Source organism: Halichoeres trimaculatus, unplaced genomic scaffold, assembly GCF_033239565.1.
Source record: "Halichoeres trimaculatus isolate MK-OKI-2021-1 unplaced genomic scaffold, fHalTri1.1 fHalTri1_scaffold_6, whole genome shotgun sequence".
In the NCBI taxonomy this organism is placed as follows: Eukaryota; Metazoa; Chordata; class Actinopteri; order Labriformes; family Labridae; genus Halichoeres; species Halichoeres trimaculatus.
In genome coordinates, this window is record NW_027437184.1 from 21,405,249 (window position 1) to 21,429,102 (window position 23,854).

At 38.5% G+C, this 23,854-nt stretch overlaps 1 long non-coding RNA gene across 1 annotated transcript in view; it reads left to right on the plus strand.

Annotated features, from left to right (window-relative positions):
* LOC141791477 (uncharacterized) overlaps positions 1 to 22,264 on the plus strand; it is a 42,779-nt gene extending 20,515 nt beyond the window's left edge. Inside the window, exons 2-5 of the long non-coding RNA XR_012598324.1 lie at positions 13,736 to 13,917; positions 15,802 to 15,839; positions 18,015 to 18,196; positions 21,968 to 22,264. This is a non-coding gene — a long non-coding RNA (uncharacterized LOC141791477). The remainder of the gene's footprint in view (positions 1 to 13,735; positions 13,918 to 15,801; positions 15,840 to 18,014; positions 18,197 to 21,967) is intronic.
* Positions 22,265 to 23,854: the final 1,590 nt, after the last annotated feature.

Here is a 23,854-nt window from a genome sequence, read left to right on the forward strand (position 1 = left end):
AGAGGAAGTAGGCCATAACAGAGAAACAGGGGAGACTGGCAGAGTGTGAAGACAGGGCTGTGTGTATGAGAGACAAAGAGGGGAACAAAGAAAAGAATCATTCCTTATTAGGTCTCTGATTCACTTACACAGACACACTCACTTTTTTCAGTTTCTAAATATACAAACACAAACAGGGAGAAGATGCCAAATCTTCGATGGTAAGATGAACAGCCTGAGGATTTTAAAGGTTGAGCCAAATCACACAGACTCACACACAGTCCTTTTTGCTCCGTCACTGAGTTGAATTCTTTGAAAGCTAATCATAAATAAAACTACAGCCTGGAACTTCTTCCCAAGTACATTTTCATGCTTTGATTCATATGTTTAAAAAATGTGGCACACTTACAGTTGACACTTGTAGAAGTCTGCTTCCTGATTTCTCGTACCAAAACTAGGTGTGTTTTATGAGGTGTCTTCTGGCAGCAGAAATGAACACAAATATAAAACGTTTCTAACTCAGATGAAAATATCTTTCACACACGTCAGCGTCAGACAACAACAGAGGACAGAGCTGCAGCTTGTTGTTTGGTTCAGACATCTATCACTCCTCCCTGTGCAGTTTCCTCTGCTGAGTCATCTCCTTCAGAAAGTTTTTTTTTTTTTCATGCCAATTTATGTTTCAAAGTGGAACAGCTGAGGGATTGACACTCTGGTGGCAGAGTTGGAGCTAATGGAGTGGCTCGGATTGGCTCCTCCACACTATTAATGTAATAAGCTCACAGTGTGTGGGGCTCAGAGTTTGTTAACACCAGTTAAAGACAATAGGCTTCTAAGGACTTTGTAACTAAACTCATTATAATAGATTCATTTTCCCCCGCCAATTAATTTCTAAAAATCTGTGGAGCACAATTTATTAAACACACTGATGCATTAAGATGTTGCTTGTACATATTTAGACCACATGGAGGAACAGAAGTGTGTTTCTGGACATCTGGGCAACGCATGCCTAATATTTACCCCCTGAAGCTCTGTCTTTGGTCTCAGCAAACTTTAAAATATGGCTCTTTTGCTGCTAAATGTTCCACAGTGTTCATAATTCATATCATCTCTTGATTTTCACTCCACTCAAAGCATACTACAGTGTGGAAAGCTCAGTAAAATTAAGTAAGCAAGCTTGCTAATGCCTAAGCGGCCATAAATGAAATAACCTGCACCACTGCACCTGAGAAGAACGATGTAAAAGCCTATGCATCTATTTCACAGTACGGATTGTGTTCAGAAACAAATAGACTATAAAAGTGGAGAGACTTAAAGAGATCACATAAAACATATTTATGACTAACACAGAGGATTTTCAGTGAGAAAGCTGACGGTCTGCTGTGTCTGCCTCTTTCTCCTGCATTTTCTTTACCAAGAGCTTGGGTTTTATATCATCATAACACAGATGTGATGGATAACGACGGGTCTGAAATGAACGATTTGACTTATGTTCTAGCAGTGGTTGGAGTCAAACTGGCAGCTGAGTGTTATCTTTGACACACAGGGCAGGTGTTTCTCCGCTGAGCTATGGCTCTGCTCTGTTTTGATGAGGTTGTTGAGCCTCCAGGATTCATATAAAATTGCATATCTGCAGACAATGACCCTCCTGAAGCAGGCAATTTGACTGATGCTCTGGCATAGGTCAGGAATGAGCCACCATGTCTCAGGGATTTTTAAAACACTGCTGCCACTCTTAAAAGCGCTGTCACTCCAAATGAATCACAACATTTAAGTTGCAAAATAAGATAGTTATGCTATCACTGATTTGATTAAGTCTTTGTAAGGAAAACAAGTTTAGGATTTTATTTCTAACCCAACACACTAGGACACAATAAATAAGAGGTGTTTATGGGCAAACACACGAGGTTCACTGTTTCTTGGACTGACAGCTTCTCGTCTTATTGATCCAATCTTACACCAACAGCATCACCTACATAGCACATGAAAGGGGGACTCAACCTTCACAATCATGGTCTTAAAATACAAATGACAAGTGATCGATTGATAGCAGCTAGATGTAACACACACACACACACACACACACACACACGCGCGCGCGCACACACACACATACACACACACACACACACACACACACACACACACGAAGTAGGGGGCAACATTTAATATTCAACAAGCTGCTGACTGATTGCCAACATGCCCTGAGGAACTTGATATTGAAGTCTGACCTGCAGTTCACTGATGTTATAAAGCCTTTAGATAAATTGATCATAGAGGGGTTGCAGAAATAGCAGCCAAAAATAAGCTCCTTCACTTCAGTCAATATGTAATCTGACACAGCCGTCACCTTAATCAGCGAGGAAAAGCACAGGGGGACCTCTGACCCTAGGCTGCAGTCACTGGTGCTGGTCCTGTGGTCTGTCTTCCCATTGCAAGCTTAAACCTCATCATAACTATCAAACATAAAGAGGTTTATCAGACTGCTGACTTATCCATTAATGATGGTTGGTTAGTGTCAGTGTAGCAGCTATCAAGCAAAGTCAGGAATGGAAAAATGTGTTGCTGAGTAAAACGGCCAAAAAATATCTGTACATCTGTAAATATCTGGGCAAAGCCAAAAAAGAGACACTGGAAGGAGTCTAGAGGTTCTCATCGGCCCTTCTACTGTAACAGCTTGTTTTGCTGTTCCCTCTGTTAACCTACAGCTCCCACGTTATATGACAGATCTAATGGCATTTGTGACACTCTTAGCGAGACGACAGATTTTGCTGCGTTGGAAATCACCTACTCCTCCCTCTCATTTAGCATGTCTTAAAGATGTTTTATACTTCATTAAAAATTGAAGAGATAAGATGTGTAACAAAAGGTTCAATCAAAATATTTCATAAGACATGGAGCTCTTTTTTCAAATATGTTAAGAGTCTCCATTTAATGGATGACTCATAATGTGTGCAGTCACACCAGCGGTTTGGTATCCCCTCACGTTATTATATGCTTTGTTTTTGTTTTTCTCTTCAGCAAAGATAATGACATCACATATCTACATTTTTTTTCTGTTTGTATGTTAATACATATTCATATATGTTTAGTATAGTTGTAATTATATATGATCCTATAACCCCCCAATAGCACACATGATCACTACCTCAAACATAAACTTGTGTTTCTTCTTTCTGTAACTTGTTGTATGGCTAAGCTTTGTTGATATCTTCTTCTGGTTTTCTTCCTTATTGTTTTCTCTTTTGTAAGCTCTGAAACTTCCCTTATTATTCTGAAGAACCTTCTGAACATATATACGTATGTTTTAAAACTCAACAAGAAAAAACCTGTGGAAAAAAAAGACTCTGGAAGGCTGTGGTGGCCTTGACCTCAGGCGGTGCTGCATTTATTGATCATTTTTTCGCTGCATCTGCGAATTTAGGTTAAAATCTTACTGCTACAGCATACTGCTAAAATAATTAAACATATGAATATTATTCATAGACAGCTGAGACTTCTCTGGGACAGATCTGATCTAAGATGAACCGAGGTGGAGTGGAAAACTGTCCGGTGATCTGATTTATCAAAATTTGACATCCTTTTTGGGAATTTTGGAGACACCATCTACCTGGTTTGTCAGAAGTGCTCTGTTCAAAAGCCAGCATTTGCTATAGCATATTACAGCAGAACATGATAAAATAAACATTTAATTTTGGGAATATCAGCCTGGATAGAAAAGTAAGTCCTGGGCAAAGTTAAATAAGTGCTTGTCTGTAATTTTTTATGCAGTCACATATAAAGAGCAGGGGAAGTAAAATGTTTAAAAATAGACTGTAAATAATAAATAACAATAAATGTTTCCACAAATAATCATAGCTTAGTGACTCATATGAAAATGAGCAAACAGACACTTCTGCCTCTTTGACGGTGAAAACCATCAGGGTTCTCTCAGTCTCAATAAAATAGTTTCTGGGTATCATATAGTATTGATTTTGGGGAATAACATAAACAATTTAATACCATTTATCTCGTTCCTGCTGAGCCAAGAGCAAACTTTTAGTCCTGAAGTATTTTGAAGCTGAAATAGATACATCAGGTTTTGGAATGCAGTTCTTCAGTCATTGAATAAAGGGCCCACGTGGGATACCTGTATTACAGAATGATTGGATTTTGTGAGGATGATTGGCTTGATTCAATTTGTGCCCAGGATTGCCCACACGGCTGTGTGTGGTGCAGCCGACACTGACTGTATGTGAATCACTCAGTGATGGATCAAGAGGGGAGACATTTTTAATGTGCAGAGTCTCAGCGAGTGCATGCATGTTTGAGGCGTTTGAAGAAGAAAGTGGGAAAGTTGGGCTTTAATGATATGTATTTGAGTGTGTGTGTGTGTGTGTGTGTGTGTGTGTGTGTGTGTGTGTGTGTGTGTGTGTGTGTGTGTGTGTGTGTGTGTGTGTGTGTGTGCGTGTGTGTGTGTGTGTGTGTGTGTGTGTGTGTGTGTGTGTGTGTGTGTGTGTGTGTGTGTATGCAGTAGCCCAGCGCTGTTGGCTCTTTCCCTCCTCAGTGCTGCATGGATTTGCATCTAATTGACAAAGTTTATCAGCAGAAGAACTCACTTTGATTTGCACCAAACGCCTCAATAACAGACTGTTTGAACCAACCCTTTGCTGCCTGGTTAGACCCCTCTGGAGCAGGGAAGTGCTCACAGTGAAACACAAGAAGCAGAAATGTATATTTCTGTCTGTGTTCACACACACAGACATACACACATTTAAACTCATCAAATCCCCCTGAAGCAAGCCCTGTAGATAAAAAACAGGCAGCCTGTATTTATCTGTTGTTTCCTACAGTTAACTGTTATCAGGTTTTGACACATTAGGGACACAAACATCCGGTTTGACTGATGTGAAGCACTGACCTTGGCAGGAAGAGGGAAACAGCTCACACACAGACACATACACACAAATAAAAAGCTAATGAAAACACTCAGAGACAGAAAAACAAAATCAACTGTGGTAGAAAGCAACTGAGTTCAGATTTATACTTCATTTTCTGTCAGGTGAAGACCATCCGTCTCATATTTTGGGTTGATTTTGGATGTACCATTTGAACCGAGGACGAGGATCTCATTCTGGTTCTGATTTAGCGGTTCAAAGTCCACATGTTCCCCTCAAGAAAAACAGACACAGTTGTGTTTCATCTAAACATCCAAACCAACTGCTGGTCAAAAAGTGATTTTCTAAGACTAAAGACGAATGATAATACTGCAGCGTTTAAAACTTTTTTTGAGTTTTATATTTGTTATAAAACACCCTGAATTTAATCCTAATGCCTCTACGTGACCTACAAAAGCAAACGAGACAATCAGCGAGGAGACTGACAGGTTCTCTGTAGTTATTTTTATTACCTGGAACTGCTGCCACGCTGCTGAAACAGACTTTGTTTACATAATCCAAGTCACAGACTCACAGTGAGTGACACTTTTGACAGTTAAAAGGAAGTGAGATGATTTTTTTCACAACAGAGGACTGCTTACACATGTACAGGAGGGGATCAGCAAAGAGAAGTGCAGCTTTGTCCACAGGAGTTACTGAGTTGATGTGAGTGTTTGTTTCAGAAAAGCTTTGAATTAGTTTAATGTGCTGGTGGCTCTTTAATATCTTCACCTTGACTAGCTGTATAAAGTTTAAATAAATACATCTCCCTTCTATTTTCTACTCTACCTGTCTGCCAACACGCATACTGTAGCACCCCCTACCAGCAGACTCAGGATTATCCTTCATTGGACACATTCTCATGCCTGTGCTATGTGAGGGAATCTGCATGTGTGTGTGAGATGTGTGGCAGTTTAAGGTCCCATATTATGCTCCTTTTCTGCAGTTTAATATGGATCATTGATGTCTTCATGAAATGGTAGTAACATGTTTTGGTCCAAAAAGCCAATAAATCAAGCACAGCAGCATTGTTTCCAGGCTCTCATAGCCCCTCTGTTCAGAACGCTCTGATTTAGTGGGCGTGACCTTCATATGTAAATGAGACACTGCTGATACTGCCCCACTCTTCCACTTCACTGAGAGCGGCGCCATGAGCTCCAAGTGCACAATGTTTAGAAAACAGCAAAGCTTGTTTTCCATAAAATTACAGGCTAAAACAACAGGCTAACCGCAGCTAAAGTTAGCATCCTGAAGCTAACACAGAGACAGGGGGGACACTGAGGAAAAGCTCTTACATCTGCTCCACAGCACACAGCATTTAAAATACTCACATTTCCAGGGTCCGGGGTTTGTTGGTGGATGGTTGGTAATGCACGTGGATTTAGGACCAGTCTATTCCCTAGCCCTCTGTTGTACTGTCCAAAGTTGGAAAAGCAGTCGGCCGTAAAGTGACTAGCACACACATGCACAGTTTTACTGAGTGTAGCTGGCACATTTCCTTGACAAATGACCTCTAGCCACTAGTCTTGTCTTCTTCCGAGATGGGAAGCTTGAGCATGGAACTATGTGACTGTTTACAGCCCAAATCAGAGCAGTGATGGCTCTTCAACTTTGGCATTCTGGAGAGATTTCTCTCCAGCAGCGGGGAGAGGAGTGGGCGGGGAGGGGGTCAGGGGGTATCTGCTCTGGTGGGCCAATCTGGTTAGACTTGCTCCTGATTGGTCAAAAAAGGGAATCACTGACGTCATCCAATCCACCATATCCAAACAGCTCGTTTTAGGTCAGGATTTTACATTCACAAGCACTACTAAGTACAGCTTTTGTCATTAAATATCACATTTTGTGAGCTGGGAGGAAAGCCAAAGACCTGAAAATTTCACTAAAAGACTTAATAAAGTGATTTTTGCGTAATATGGGACCTTTAAGTCTTAACTGTCCTGTCCTTTGTCTTCTATAAGACTCTGCTTGATGCTGATAGGTCTGTATAGATGCACAGCTCCAAAGAGGAAGTGAGCAACAAATCAAACAAAGCAGAAAATAATCCAAGACGTTTGACACATTCACACTGAGCTCAGTCTAAGACATGTTCAGTGCATCAGAAATCAAAACTGCTTTTTGAAATTGTTGTTGTTTTCATGACAAAACTTGGCATAATTGTCACTATGTTTACGGTGCAAACATACAATGCATCAAAGATCAAATACAGGTTAAAACAAGACACCAGCTTCTCCTTGCCCTTTGGTGTAGACCAATCACAGAATGTGCTTTTCACACTCCAAGGTTAACACCTCGATTTCACTTCCTGTGTGAAATTTCCTCCTTAACCTTGAGATAAGACCAAAACAAGCAGATACCAATTCCTAAGGGATCATTTAAAGCCTCTCAGTTTTATTCCCTCACATAATAAACCAGATTTCATGAATAAGACACAGGAAGAGGTAAGAAACACTAGAGATAAGGATTAATGGTTTGATGAAAAGAGACAGATTAAAACTGCAGTTTGAGTCTGATGACACCATGTTTGTCAGACAGAGGCCAAATCCTGTTTGAACTTTGACCTTGACTGAACTGTGAGCTGTTTTTACTTTCCCTTTTAAGAAAGATCCCACATTATGACGGAATAGGGAGTATTATGTCATTTTAACTCATTGTGAGCCTAACTCTTTGCAGCATTCAGCAAGTTACAGTGGCAACAAAAGCAGAAACCTCTGGACTCCTGTTAGGCAGGTATCCACCTAAACTATGATGGGGTTGATAGCAGCATGACCAAGAGCTGGTCCAGGCCTGAGCCTGCTCTAACTTTACCCTTCATCAAAAAGAGAAGTGTCACAAAATATCTCAGTTAGCTTCTATCTTGACAGCTAGATTATTTTTTTATCCTAAACAAGCTTCGTTGTCTCAGTCAGCCACTTTCAAGCAATGAAAACACAGTAAGACTCATTCTCCAAATTCATGAAGACAGTGTTTACTGTCATAGTTATCTTATATGACATGCCCTTTATATTTGGACAAATTCAGACATTTGGACATGTTTCTTTAGCTGAGAGGGGGAGAGGACTGTAACTGCCATGTTTAAATGAAATATTGGTCAAATGATCTCAACCGCGCTCCAGTCAATTACTAAACTGAATGAGAATATATGAGGATAAGCTTGTCCAGTTCTCCTCTATTGTTCTTTAAGCTGTAGCCCAATTGCTTTGGAGTGAAAGTCAGGATTACACTCTGTTCTGCTTTTATGTCTTTCTAAGGCCTCCATTCATCCCTCGCTTTGTTCAGCAGGGTGATTCCCGAGCTGGGGCGCAGCTTGCTCTCATCTGCAGTGGAGCAGAGTAGCTATGAATGGATCAATATCTCTGAAGAAGTGTAGATCCCCAGGTACCTGTGTGTAACTTGGATTCTTCCCAAGATACAAAGCAGAAAGAGACTGATTCTGTTTGTAATGAGGGTGAGGTGTAGTGTGGAAGAAAAGATTAAAAGTTGTTTGGTTTTGTTCTCCTGGATGACGACCCCCATCACCTGACTTCACCCCTGTAACATGCCACACACTCACGGACAGAACAGGGTCTGCGTTTTTTGCTTTTGCTGAGACAAGGCCTTCAGCACCCAATTATTTCGCTCCTTTAACCGCCTTCACAGCAAAACCCTTTCAAAAACCCATCTTCTCCTTCTCTCCGTGTAGGACATGATTTCAGCAGTCAGCGTTGCCTCAAATGCAATCAAGACTCTAAATGTTCCCCATCCCCTTCCTTCATATCACTCTCATCTGTGTGCTATATGCCATCTGACAGTTTGCTGCTACAACAAATGTGAAGAAGGAGACAGCCACAGTCAAATATATTGCAATGTGAGAGTGAAATTAATTTTTACAATTTTACAATTCTACGATTTCATTTAGCAGATGCTTTTGTCCTTATTTTGATCATTTTTTAATATTTATTGGTATAATTTTTTCCCCAAACTTTAATCCCTAGCTGCTGGACACCAGGTATCCAGGTGTAAATGCAATCTGGTCTTGAGAGAACAGACATAGCCTTTGAGACAGTTTATACAGAAGAGAAAATGTAAGATCAGAGGGAAAATGTGTTTATTGCTCCTTTGGAGACCACAGTATATGTCATTTAATAATCTTAAATATAATTCAATGCAGGTGCACTGAGCAAAGACAGAAAATCTGTAATTTGGGTATTTTATTTAATTGTCATAATTGTGTTTTAACCTATTTCTATTTAAAATAATTTCCTGTTTCCTATTAGTGTCTATATGTTTAAATATCACCCGTAATACAGCCGTCTCCCACCACATCATTCACATTTCCCCCATGCTTGGCATTAGACCGCCCTCCCTCCAACAGGTTAACGTCAAGAAGCTTGAAGAGCTGTTTTATCTACGGTGGCCGGTAGGTGTCAGACGATTTGCAAAAAGCAACTGTACAAATACAAACGGAGCAGCACAAATGCAAAGCCAAAACATGAATGCAAAAGCCACAACAGAAATTAAAAGAGGTCACTTATCCCAAAAGACACAGAAAAGTTTGTTTTGTTTTTTAACTTCACCTTGTGATATCCTTCAAAGTACATATAACCCAATTTTACTGATAATGGGTCTTCTCGTTTTTTTTTTGTTTTTTTTTTTTTTGTGTGTGTATATCAGTCATGTTGTAAGGATTATAGTTATATTCATCAAAGCTGAAGTTGAAAAGCTGAAGTTGAAAAGCAAACAATCATTTGTATACTTTTACAACATTTCCAAGCCCATTGAGATAGCTGTCCTCTTAACTTTCTTGGAGGCTGAACTTTCATTGTGTTTTGATGTCTGTGTTCATGTTGTCACTTTTGCAAATCATCTGACAAAGACTGACCACTGTATTTACCCCTTTTTAGGTGAGGTAAGAACATCATCAGAAGCATCATAACACTCAAGCATGAAGCTGTCAGGTTTATGATGTTTTGAATGTGATAGGACAGCAGTTTATATAAGTTTGCCTCTCATAAACACAGTGAAGAAAGCTCAATTTTAAAGGCACCATATGTGATGAATATATGAAACCTGAGCCAGTCTTTACAGATGATTTATTGATTTAAATGTAACTATGTGTTACAATAAGTGAACATAATGCAGTTAATCTGCCTGTTTGTAAATCAACTCCTCACCAAAGGGGACAAAATCTGAAATTATTTCATTTTATCTTAGTCATATCAAATCAACCACTCAGCAGTCAGTGTTGAAAGAGCAGGAAGCCACTGAAGGTGCTCTGGTTGTTGACATCGTCATAGACAGCATATCCAGCAGGAAGAACCAGGTAAATTTCTTCACCTGCATTCAGCTCCAACACTACAGAGTTGGTATAGTAAGCCATTGGAGTAGGCTGCCAAACATGATTCATCATGATCCTTTGGTTGTTCCTGTACAAGTACACAGCTGAATCTTTTGAACCATAACCACCCCCAGTGAACTGGAGATAGTAGATGCCTTTGACTGGTGCTGTGAAGAAACCTACAGAGTAGGAATAGAAAATAAAAACCAAAAAATTTGATTTGTATCATCTCTAATGTGCAAAATGTTTGATATCTACAGGGCTGCCTCCCCTACCTGTAGCTGGATTATAAGCGTTGCCAATGTTGGTGTAGACCTTGCTGTATTTAAGGGTGATATGAGTGTTGTAGGGTCCAACATGTCCTGAATCAGTCAGAGCTGTGTAAAATGCTATCTCTGTTTTTTCTGTCAAAGCAGAAGGAGAAAATATTCAACTTGTGAATTATGACAGGACCAATGATTGTTATTTGTTATGTGTCTGTGTGAGCATTACTATCATCACCTGCGTTTTCTTTCTCCAGCTGGTCAATCCTGGATGTGCTGATGAGAAGTTCACTCTGCAAGTCTGAGTTTAAAACAATGAAAGAGGAGAACTATGAAGTTCACTTTTTAACATACAGAACACACTTTAAAGTATCTAAAATCCTAATCACATCATTATGAATTAAACAGGTTAAAAAAGGCTTTGGCTTAACAAATGAAACGATTACACCATAAAAAATGATAAATACTATACAGCCTGGGTTGACATTGTAGTTAATTTTTAATTGCACTTATTTGCACATCTTTTCATTTTTGCATCATTTGGGAGTTGAAAAAATGAATAAATAAATAAATAGATTGTGTAAAAAACATGGACTTTATAATAAATGAACGTAGTCTCTGTGACATCACCCATCTTTATCTGATTTGGAGTTTTTAAGCAATATGTCAGACAGAGCCATATTGAAAATGGTGTGAGCTTTGAGCCTCCACACTAACAGCTATAGAGAGCCTTCCTGTCAGTCAGCTGAGCTGTGCCTCTGATCGGGTAAACTCGTCACCTTAGTATCTTCTTCATATAGAACAGTGTGTGTCGTTAGGGAAATTGTCTATTTGGACCACAGACTGTACAATTGATGGACGTAGTCTTCTCGACGTCTCCCGTCTGTTTCCGAAACAGATTTTTGAAGCAAATCGGCTGTCGCAGCCATATTTGAAGTGGCAAGGGCTTTGAGAACAGGTATAGGGTGCCCGTCAGTCATGTGACCTGAGCTGTGCCTCTGACTGGGCAGGCTTGCAATCTTTATATCCTCTAGACTGCCGAGGAAATTCACCCCCAGTACAATGTGTACCAACAGTGATAATTAGCAATTCAGACAGGAGATGTTTTTTTGAACCAGGCTGTAAATAGGTTTATTTCTGCTTTTAAAACAGTTTTTTATTTTGACTCCGTGTGTTTGTGGCATCCAATACTTCCAGAGCCAGCCTCAAGCGGACACTCAGGAAAAAACGCAGATTTTGAAGTTATTTTTTCAACCAGGCTATAATCATGTTTATTTCTGCTGTGAAAATATAAATACGTACTATATATTGGTTTGGTGTTTAAGTGGTCTAGTACTTCAGGAGCCAGTCTTATGTGGACACTGAACTGCAGATGTAAGCCCTTGCACATTTTCCCTGGACACATCGTTTAATTATGCTCAAAAATAAAGACAGAAATAAATTTTTAAAAAGTAAAAAAAACAACAACAACAACAACAACAACAACAACAATGACTATAATTCTTCATACCTGTATTTTCTTCTTCAAGCTCTCTTATTCTGCTCTCGGTGTCAGTCAGTCGCAACTCCAAAGATTTTAGTTCTGCTGCTTTGGCTGTAAAATAGAGTAAGTTTGATATAAACCACATGACCTAAGAATTCCAACACACATCAATCTTGTATAGTAATTATTTTTCCTGAAATTTGAGATACAGTTTATGGGATTTTAAGAGATGGAGCACAACATAAACATCAGGCATTTGAAGTACAAAAACAAACAAACAAACAAACAAACAAACAAACAAACAAACAAACAAACATAATGTTAAAAGATTGAAGTCTCAATGTAATTAGAACAAAATCATGCTATGTCAAGATTATAGCTATATTTTTATTTGAATAAAGTTGTGATATAAGTTAAATAAAATTGTATCATTAGAGCAGTTAAGTCATAAATTACACCAAAAAGTTGCAAGTTAAAGCGACAGTTAGCCACTTTGTCATTCTGAAGGGGTTAACTGACTTATTTCTCGTAATATTATATCTTGTATCAATTCCTAACATAACCATTTAATCCCTTACAACATGACAACATCATGTCTTGTATTATTACCCTTGTTTTCTCTTTGCATTACAACTAATATCTCCTAACATAATGACTTGAATAACACAACAATGCAACTATATCTTGTAACATTATGTCTCAGTGTCTTCTAACATATGACTTTAATCGCATAACATTACGACTTTAATCCTATTGCATTACAATTTGAACACTGTAAAATTATTACATCAATATCATAAAAATGTCATAACATTGCAACTTTTGTAACTTTATCTACTTCATTATTATTATTTTTTCATTGTGGCCCTGATTCACCGTCACACACAAGTATCAGCCTGATGACAGGTGAATACAGCAAGGTTAACTGAGCTGTTTCCTTTAGTAACATTTTCATTGCTTTAGATTTTTTTATTTGTAATTTTTTGGGGGGGAAAATTCTGTTTTATAATATATTTGATATTATTTATTTATTTATCTATTTATTTATTTATACACTTATTTATTTAGGTATATCATCACCTTCAGCATCTTCCTCCAGCTGGGCAATCCTGGATTTGCTTCCATTAAGGTCACTTTCAGTGCTTCTCAATCTGGTCTGCAAGTCTGAGAGTAGCGCAATTACAGAGACAAACAATCAGCTGTCAAAATATGAAATGGTAAACATGGACTGAATGTTTTACAAGCCTACAGTATGTATATTTCCCATTTCATTAGCCGAGTGTGTATTTGGAAATACACCTGAAACCACAGTAGATGCACACATGATTTCCACCTAATCATTGTTCAATGGCTTAATAAGGGGATGTGTAGACACTTGTGTTTTACAGGTTTGATGTGGGTATTCAAAAGTGGTTTTTGCATTTAAAACATCTTTTGTGTCAGCGACATACCTGCAGTTTCTTCCTTCATTTCTTTTGTTGTGCTCTCAGATACACTCAGTCTCATTGCCAAAGATGAAAGTTCTGTGGCCTGAGCTGAAAAACATAAGTTTCAATTTCTTAAAAAGAGGTATTTCTGCATGAGTTTTATCACAAGCTTACAGACTGTTGCATTTTTTAATAATTGTAATCATTTTTGACTTCAGCATCAAACAGGAAAAGTAAACTGTGCGTACCTGAATTCTCCTTTTGCAGTTGCTCCACATGCACATTGGTGACGATCAGTTCAGCTCTTAGGTCATCCACCAAACTCTCACTGTCTTTCACTATCTCCTCCATAGCACTCAGCTGCACCTTGAGCTCCACCACCATGTCTCTCAGTGCTCTCAACTCCGACCAGAGGTCAGTGGAGGTTTGCTTTGACGTCTGCTCAGTGTCGCCCTCATCTCCCTGAGCTCCTGAGCCACACAGGCCAAGAAACAACAGCAGCAAACCATAGACAGCCCTCATCATCCAGCCACAGGTCAGTACAGCAGCTAGAGTGGAAGAGTTTGCTTGTCTTATAAAGTCCCCAAAATGTTCCTGGCTGTTGGAATTGACGGGAAATACAACAACTGTTTTCAGCGGTTTGATTCAATGCCCTCAATTCTTTATCATGTCTGTGCTGGTGAGAAAATACAAGCTGCTACAAACACTCAGTCAAGAACACAAGGCCTTAAGGCATGACTAGAAACCTGACATAGCTTTTCTTTTTTTCTTAATTTTATTCTATTTTATTATTTCAACAAACTAGAGTCAGTAGAGTTTGAAGACAGTAAATATTTGTACCCTTAAGCCCTCTGGTGGTGACCTTAAACTTTACATGTAAAGAAGTAACTGCTGTCACTGCTACTTGGGGCTTCACTGGTTTAGTTTACACCTTGTACTTGTTATTTACAGTGCACGGTGTGAGTGTTGCTTGAGATAGGTGAAGAAAATCCTTTTTTTTTTTCGTAAGTGTCACACTGAACATAGTAAAGGCCTAAGTCATTATGACAAATGGAGAAGAAGTGATTTTCATTCGTCATTGTGTTTTGAGCGCTTTAGTGTTCAACTGGTTCTTATAAATGCCTATTCATATTGTGGTTTGTGTGTCTCATTTTAAATCAGAACACCATTTTAAGAAATAACATTGTTTTGAATATAAAGTTTCATTTTGCAGGAGAATTGAGGGAATCTTCCCATCATGTGTGTGTGTTTTTGGAATTGTGTGTAGAGTTCTGAAAGCATGAGGCATGCAACAATCGAGAAAATAGTAAAAAAAAAAAAAAAATCTGTATCCTGTGATTTTCCTGTCGCAAATATCACCCACAATATAGCTGTCTCCCACCTCATGCTTGGCATTAGACCGCCCTCCAGCAGGTCAACATCAATAAGCTTGAAGAAAAGTTTTATCCCTTTAAGATGAGGGAAGAACATCATCAGAATCATCATAACACTTGAACGTAATGCTTTCAGGTTTATGATGTGAATGTGATAGGACAGCGATTTATACATGTTCACCTCTGATAAACACAGCAAACAAAGCCCAATTTTAAAGGCACCATATGTGATGAATGAATGAAACCTCAGCCAGTCTTTACAGTTAATCTATTTATTTCAATGTAACCATGTGTTACAATAAGTGAATATAATGCAGTTCATCTGCATGTCTGTAAAATAACCCCCTACTAAAGGAGACAGAAAAAAATCTGAAATTATTTCACTGTGTCCTCGCGCAGTTTAGCCACTTATATCAAATAAACCACTCAGCAGTTAGTCCTGCTGAAACAGCAGGAAGCCGCTAAAGGTGCTGTGGTTATTGACACTGTCAAAGACAGCATAACCAGTGGGAAGAACCAGGTAAATTTCTTCACCTGCATTCAGCTCCAACACTACAGAGTTGGTAAAGTAATCTGCATGACTTTGATACTGTATCTGATTAAACATGATCCTTTGGTTGCCCCTATACAAGTACACAGCTGAACTTTCTGGAACAGAACCACAAACACTGAACTGGAGATAGTAGACTCCTTTGACCGGTGCTGTGAAGAAACCTAAAGAGAAAGGGTTTAAAAAATGTAATAAAACGCAAAAATTGATAGTTTAGATTTGTACATAATGTTTGATATCTCTAGGGTTGCCGTACACTACCTGTAGCTGGATTATAAGCGTTGCCAATGTTGGTGAAGACCTTGCTGTATTTAAGGGTGGTGTCTGTGTTGTATGGTCCAACAAGTCCAGTATTACCCAGAGCAGAGAAAAATGCTATCTCTATTTTTCCTGTCAATACAAAAGAAAAAACTATTCAGCTAATTATTGCAGGACCAATAGTTTGTGATGTGTCTATGTGAGTATCACTAACATCACCTGCATTTTCTTTCTCCAGATGGTCAATCCTGGACGTGCTGATGAGAAGTTCACTCTGTAAGTCTGAGTTAAAAACAATGAAGAGAGGAACCATGAAGTTTCAATTTTTTAATATGCTCAACATTGAGTCTGACCTCCTTATCACATCATTATCTGGAATAATCAAAGGAAAATAAAGAAATGTCATTGTAGACATACATGACAAGATCAAACCACGTTTCTGTACAATAACTTCACAACAAACCTACGTTCTTTTTTTTTTTTTCAATGAAATAGAAACTCTGCAGAGCACAGGACTTAACCTTTCAATGCCAAGCGTATCATAGTTGATATGTAAGTTTTAAAAACTTCTATCTCATCAACATGGTAAATAGTTTTCTTAAAAATCTGGTGAAATTTTTTTTTTCACAACTTAATTTTCATTTGACAACTTTTTTCTCATAATTCTATTTATTCTAACTGTGGCCCTACCATCACAAAAAAAGCAGGGTTTGCTGAGCGGCTTCCTCAGTAACATTTTCATTGCTTTAAATATTCTGGGGTTTTTTGTTTGTTTGTTTGTTTTTCTAACTGAAAACTAAACTCTAATTTCTAACTAAAACAATATGTTTTTTTTGTATTTTATTTATTTATTTATGGGGGGGGGGGGGGGGGGGGGGGGGCATCACCTTCTGCATCTTCCTCCAGCTGGACAATCTTGGATTTGCTTCCAAGAAGTTCACTCTCAGTGCTTCCTAATCTGGTCTGCAGGTCTGAGATTGGTGTAATAACAGGAAGCAAGAGTCAGCTGACAAAATATGAAACAGGAAAAATGGACTGAGTGCTTCACTAGCCTACAGTATGCATATTTCCCATCACATTAGCTGAGTTTATATACAAAGATACCTGAGAACACAGTAGATATACACATGACTTCCATCTAATCACCGTTTAATGTTTTACAGTTTTTTCTCTATTATTTACAAATAAGTACTAGTACTTAAGACACAATGACCATAACATGTAACCCATGCACCAACCCTCTGAACCAATGAACCCACCATACTACAAGCACAATTCCTGCTTTGCACTTTCCTGCTTTGCTGTACTAAAACACATTTTTTCCAGAACACTAAACAGTTCTCTCTGCTTTTGGCACAAATTTCATGGAGATAGACTCATTTTTTCTCTTTTTTTCACAAAGAACACACTGCCATTCAAAATTTTAAAGTCAACTACCCCTTTATGCACACTGACTCATCACATGGACAAACACTGGTCACACATTTTTACAAGTAGTTATCAGAGCTTTGGCATAAAAGGGCAAAAGGTGATTTTTTTTTTTTTTTTGGAGACATATGGCAACATTAGAAACAAAGGCAGAGCCAGAGCCAGAGAAGTGAGAGTAAAAGGAGTGAACTCGGGAGGACAAGGAAGGCCAAGGATTTTGATTTCTGATGAGAACTGAACCCCTTTGGTTGACGATGTGATCAACCTTTGGTCAACCTTTGCCCTGATTCCCCCTTACAATAATTTATATGTATTTTATATAATAATTATTATCATAATTTTGAATGTGTGTATAAACAAACAAGAGAAACTGTAAAAATGTCACACACACACACACACACACACACACACACACACACACACACACACACACACACACACACACACACACACACACACAGGTGTTTTCCCATGTGATAAGTCAGTGGGTAAAGTAGGGCAATGAATGTTAGAATTTTGAATAACTGTGTTCCTTGTGAACACAAGAGATTTTCTTCATGAAATCTGAGCCAAATTTTTGTTTTTTGGGATGTGTACTCTCCTGTGCTGTAAAGATTTGATGTGGGTATTTAAAGTGGTTAATTTTACATTGAAAAACTCATGTGTGACTGTGACATACCTGCAGTTTCTTCCTTCAGTTCTCTTGTTGTGCTCTCAGTTACACTCAGTCTCGTTTCCAAAGATGCTAGTTCTGCTGCTTGAGCTGAAAAACATTAGAAATTCAATTTCTGTATAAGAGGAATTTCCATGAGTTTCATAATAATAGAACTGGTTATGATATAGTATAATAATATAATATCATAGGGATATTATCATTAGTGACCACAGAATCAAACAGGAAAAGTTAACTGCGTGTACCTGAATTCTCCTTTTGCAGTTGCTCCACATGCACATTGGTGACGATCAGTTCAGCTCTTAGGTCATCCACCAAGTTCTCACTGTCTTTCACTATCTCCTCCATAGCACTCAGCTGCACCTTGAGCTCCACCACCATGTCTCTCAGTGCTCTCAACTCCGACCAGAGGTCAGTGGAGGTTTGCTTTGATGTCTGCTCAGTGTCGCCCTCATCTCCTTGAGCTCCTGAGCCACACAGGCCAAGAAACAACAGCAGCAAACCATAGACAGCCCTCATCATCCAGCCACAGGTCAGTACAGCAGGTACAGTGGTAGAGTTTGCTTGTCTTATATAGTCTCTAAATATTGGCTGGCTTTTAGAAGTAATGGGAAATACAACAACTGTTTTCAGCAGTTTGATTCAAGGCCCTAAATTCTTTGATATCAACTCTGTGCTTTTGAGAAAATACAAGCTGTTACGAACATTGAGACAAACACACCAGGCCTTCAAGCATGACCACACCAGAAAACTGACCAAGCATTTTTTTTGTCTTCTGTCACAACTTGTATCATTCCCAGTTTCAAATTTTAAAAAAAAGTCAGTGAAGTCCAAAGAAGTTAGTATTTTATACTCTTAAGTCCTCTGGTGGTGACCTCTTACTTTACATGCAAAGCTTCAAAATATAAATAGGATAATAAAAGGCTCAAGCAGCAAGTGCTGAAGAAGGACTGAAAATTACAATCATTATAAGAACTCATGTGACAACACTTAATGATCCCAAGGTGAGGCCGTAAAAAGTAAAAACTGAGTTTATCTTTACCATTTATCTTTAAAATATTCACCTGACATTGAGTTTCTGATTTAAATTATGGCCTCTGGTTGTCTTTTTTGATAAATCATCACTTTTAAATACTTCATATTTTCAAGTAAGTGACATCACTTTTATCATCTCACCACAAATTTAATGGCTCTAAAGTCAGAGTACTTGGACTTAAATTTCCACCTTATCTCACCAACTTGCAGAGCATCAGTTTGTTAGCAGGCATAACAAAGAGGTAATTTTATTGATAGACTCTCAAGTTCGAACAGACCACTTCAGAATAACTGCTGGTTGGAATGGACATTATCACAAACGGTTTAGCCCCTGTGTTAGCTTTTAGCCCGTGCTCTATCGCTCTCCCGTTTAGCTTTCTTCTGCTCTTCTGTCCTTTTTCTGTCTGACAGTTTGGCTCCAGTGTCCACCATTACTACAAAATTAATCACAGAAATGGTTTTTAGCAGAGAAAAACACGGATCTCTTTTCTAACATCTAAACTTCGTCAGCCGGGGTGGTGTTATCATAGAAACCCAGAAGTACTACAAATCAATCCAGTCCTGCTTGACTGCCCCTTTAAACTCCTCACAGCCGGTATAACATCACCAAGCATGAATAACAGTTCTATCCCCTTAATGTGAGGGAAGAACATCAGTAGGAGAATTATAACACTTGAACGTAATGCTTTCAGGTTTATGATTAGAGGGCCATTTAAATGTTTAACTCTTGTAAGCACACTAAACAAAGCCCAATTTTAAAGGCACCATATGGGATGAATAAATGAAACCACAACCAGTCTTTACAGTTGATTTATTGATTTTAATGTAACCATGTGTTACAATAAGTGAACATAATGCAGTTAATCTGCCTGCTTGTAAATCAACTCCTCGCCAAAGGGGACAGACAAAATCTGAAATTATTTCACTGTGTCCTCGCGCAGTTTAGCCATTTATATCAAATCAACCACTCAGCAGTTAGTGTTGAAAAAGTAGGAAGCCGCTGAAGGTGCTCTGGTTGTTGACATCGTCATAGACAGCATATCCAGCAGGCAGGTCCAGGTGAATTTCTTCACCTGCATTCAGCTCCAACACTACAGAGTTGGTATAGTAATCCATATGACTTTGCCCCAGAACATGATTCAACATGATCCTTTGGTTGCCCCTGTACATGTACACAGCTGAGTAGTGTGAAACATGACCACACAGAGTGAACTGGAGATAGTAGACTCCTTTGACTGGTGCTGTGAAGAAACCTATAGAGCATGGATACAAAATTAAAAGAAAAAGAAAGAAAGAAAGAAAGAAAGAAAGAAAGAAAGAAAGAAAGAAAGAAAGAAAGAAAGAAAGAAAGAAAGAATAAGATTTATCTTATGTACTTTGTGCCAAATGTTTGATATCTCTAGGGCTGCTGTACACTACCTGTAGCTGGATTGTAAGCTTTGCCAATGTTGGTGAAGACCTTGTTGTATTTCAGGGGGACATCAGCTTCATTTGGTCCAACAATTCCTGAATCAGTCAAAGCTGTGTAGAAAACCACCTGAGATTTTCCTGTAATGTAAAAGTAGATATCATAGTTTTGCTGTCTCATTAATTAATGGCTGTACTATCGATGTCACTTAGATGTGTCTGTGCGAGTTTAATCACCACTGTCACCTGTGTTTACTTTCTCCAGATGGTCAATCCTGGACGAGCTGATGAGAAGTTCACTCTGCAAGTCTGATTTTAAAACAATGAGAGAGAAACCATGAAGTTTACCTTTTAACATATAAAATGCATTTTAGAGTGGCTGAACTTCTGATCACATCACTATCTGGAAAAATCAGGGAAAAATAAAGAAAAGCCATTGTAGACATAAATGACAAGATCAAACCAATAACTATACCACAAACTGGCTTTTTTATAAATAAAAATTTTGATGGCTGTTTAATTATGTTTACTACACCATAATAATTACATTTAAAAATAAGTCAAAATAGAGATAGGAAAAGAAAAAACACCTGCATTATAACAAAAACAACACCACAATACATGATAAATACTGAACAACCTGGATTAACATTGTAGCTGTTTTTGATTGCACTTTTTTTTCTACTTTTCATTTTATGTCATTTGGAATTTGTACATAAGAAATTTAAAATTTAACCCTGTTCATCAATAATACTCAATCCCATTAAAAATAATAATACCCCATAAAATAATTAGAACTACTTGTGTGACTTACTTCTATTTCTTGGTCTCTCAATCTGCTTTCTAAAGCAGCCACTTCTAACTCTTGTGTCAAGTTCTCATAAATAAAGCCAAACAAATATGTTTGCAACTCCTAACAGCCTCTTTTTAAAATTTCCTTCACAAGAGCCACCATTTTATTTGTAATTAGTAAGGAGCAGGTAAAAAGTAAAATACATGTTTAAAAACTTTTGATAATAACTACATAGGACTGGTAGTTAATATTTAACCTATGTATTAAAACAAGGCCCACAACAGGTTCTTCTTGTTCATGTACCAAATGTGTGTGTCACAACACAGACTGTTTTATAAATGGACATAGTCCCCATGACATCACCCATCTGTTTCTGATTTGGAGTTCTTAAGCAATAAGTCAGACCGAGCCATATTGGAAATGATGTGAGCTTTGAGCCTCCACACTAACAGCGGTAGGGCGCCTCCCTGTCAGTCAGCTGAGCTGTGCCTCTGATTGGGTAAACTCGCCACCTTAGTATCTTCTTCATATAGAACAGTGTGTGTCGTTAGGGAAATTGTCTGTTCAGGCTGAAGTTATTTTTTCCTCCAGGCTGTATGCATGTTTAGTTCTGCCGTGAATATATATATATATTTTTTTGGCTTGGTGTGTATGCGGTTTCTGGTACTTCAGGAGCTAGTCTCAAGGGGACACTGGACGAATAGATATAAGTACTTCTGCATTTCCTTAGACCTGAGGTTGCCCCTTGGTTCACAAGCACATGAAGGACATAACTGTACCAACTGATTTGTCTGAACATATTCAATGAACTGGAATGCTAACAACAACACACTATTCAATTTCTGTGTTAGAGGTATTTCTACATGAGGTTCATCACAAGCTTACATACAGAGTGTTGCATTTTTTGATAATTGTAATCATTATCAACTTCAGCATCAAACAGGAAAAGTAAACGGTGTGTACCTGAATTCTCTTTTTGCAGTTGCTCCACTTGCACCTTGGTGACCATCAGCTCAGCTCCTAGGTCATGCACCAGCATCTCACTGTCCTTCACTATCTCCTCCATAGCACTCAGCTGCATCATGAGCTTCCCAACTGTGTCTCTCAGTGCCTTCACGTCTTCCCAGAGGTCAATGGAGGTTTGCTTTGACGTCTGCTCAGTGTCGCCTTCATCTCCTTGAGCTCCTGAGCCACACAGGCCAAGAAACAACAGCAGCAAACCATAGACAGCCCTCATCATCCAGCCACAGGTCTGTACAGAAGGTACAGTGGAAAAGTTTGCTTGTCTTATATAGTCTCCAATTTTTTGCTGGCTGTTAAAATTGATGGGAAATACAACAACTGTTTCCAGCAGTTTGATTCAAGGCCCTCAATTCTTGTCTGTGCTGGTGAGAAAATACAAGCTGCTACAAACACTGAGACAGGAACACCAGGCCTTCAGACATGACCAGAAACCTGACTTAGCATGTTCTGTCTTCTGTCACTGCTTGTATCATTCTCTCTGATAAAAATGAGGGATCATAAATACCACCTCTTTGAACATTGTTTTTTAACGAACTGAAGTCGGTGAAGTCAGTTGAAAGTAAATATCATATACTCTTAAGCCCTCTGGTGGTGGCCACTAACTTTACATGCAAGGATTCAAAATGGAAAGAAGACAATGGAAGGTTAAAGCAGCAACACTCAGTGCTGGAGAGGGGCTGAAAATTCCAATCAATACAAGAACTCATTGGACAACACTATGATCCCAATGTTAGGCTGAAAAAAAGGAAATTGAATTTCTAAATTAACACTTTAAAATACTTCACATTTTCAAGGAATTCACAGAACTTTTTTCATGTTATCACAAACTTACTGGTTTAATAGTCAATATATTTGAGACTTAAATTAAGATAAGATAATACTTTTTGATCCCAAAGAGGGGAATTTATTTTTTGTTTTTTTGCGGCATATAGGTGCACTGTACAAAACACTAAGCTCACTTCAACAATAATAGAATAAAAATGTAACAGACCAAATTTCCACCTTCTAAACCAAATTTCAGAGGAGAAATTTGTTTGCAGACACAAAATAAATAAATTAAGAAAATCTTACTCATATTGACCTGTGAAGTATATTTCCATTAAAAGTCGTTAAAAGGCTGTATTATTATTTTTTTCTGTAATGACGATTTATAAATCTTTACAGAGCATCAGTCAAAGAAACTCTAAACCTACCTGATCACTGCCACTTAGAGCTTCACTGGTTTGGATAGGAAACATAACTAGGCATGTTCTCACATAGGTCCAGTTTATTGAGAAGGCATGCTGTGGTGTTGACATCCTTACTGTGGGAAGAGGAGGAAGCCACTGAAGGTGCAGTGGTTGTTTGCATTGTCATAGACACCTTTTCCAGAGGGAAGAACCAGGTAGACTACATCACCTGCATTCAGCTCCAAGACTACAGAGTTTGTAAAGTATTCAAGATATGTTTCTTGATTATTCTCCACATTGTAGAGAATCCTCTGGTTATTCTTAAACATGTAGACACCCATCGGGCCACTTGCTTGGTAACCGGACACAGTGAACTGGAAATAGTAGACCCCTTTGACTGGTGCTGTGAAGATACCTGCAGGAAAGAAATATGGGTTGAAACAGGAACTCTGTATTTATGTGGACTGTTCTCAACACATATTTATTTCACCTACCTGTGACTGGATTGTAAGCCTTGCCAATGTTGGTGAAGACCTTGCTGTACTTTAGGGTGACGTCAGCCTCATTTGGTCCAACAATTCCTGAATCAGTCAGAGCTGTGTAGAAAACCACCCGAGGTTTCTCTGCAATATGAAAGAAGAAAATACAGTTTTGCTGTCTCATTAACATATGGCTGGACTAACAATGTCATTTGGATCTCAACATTGAACCCCTGTGTGTACATTTAAACCTCTTTAGATGATCCAGAATGCAGCAGCACGTC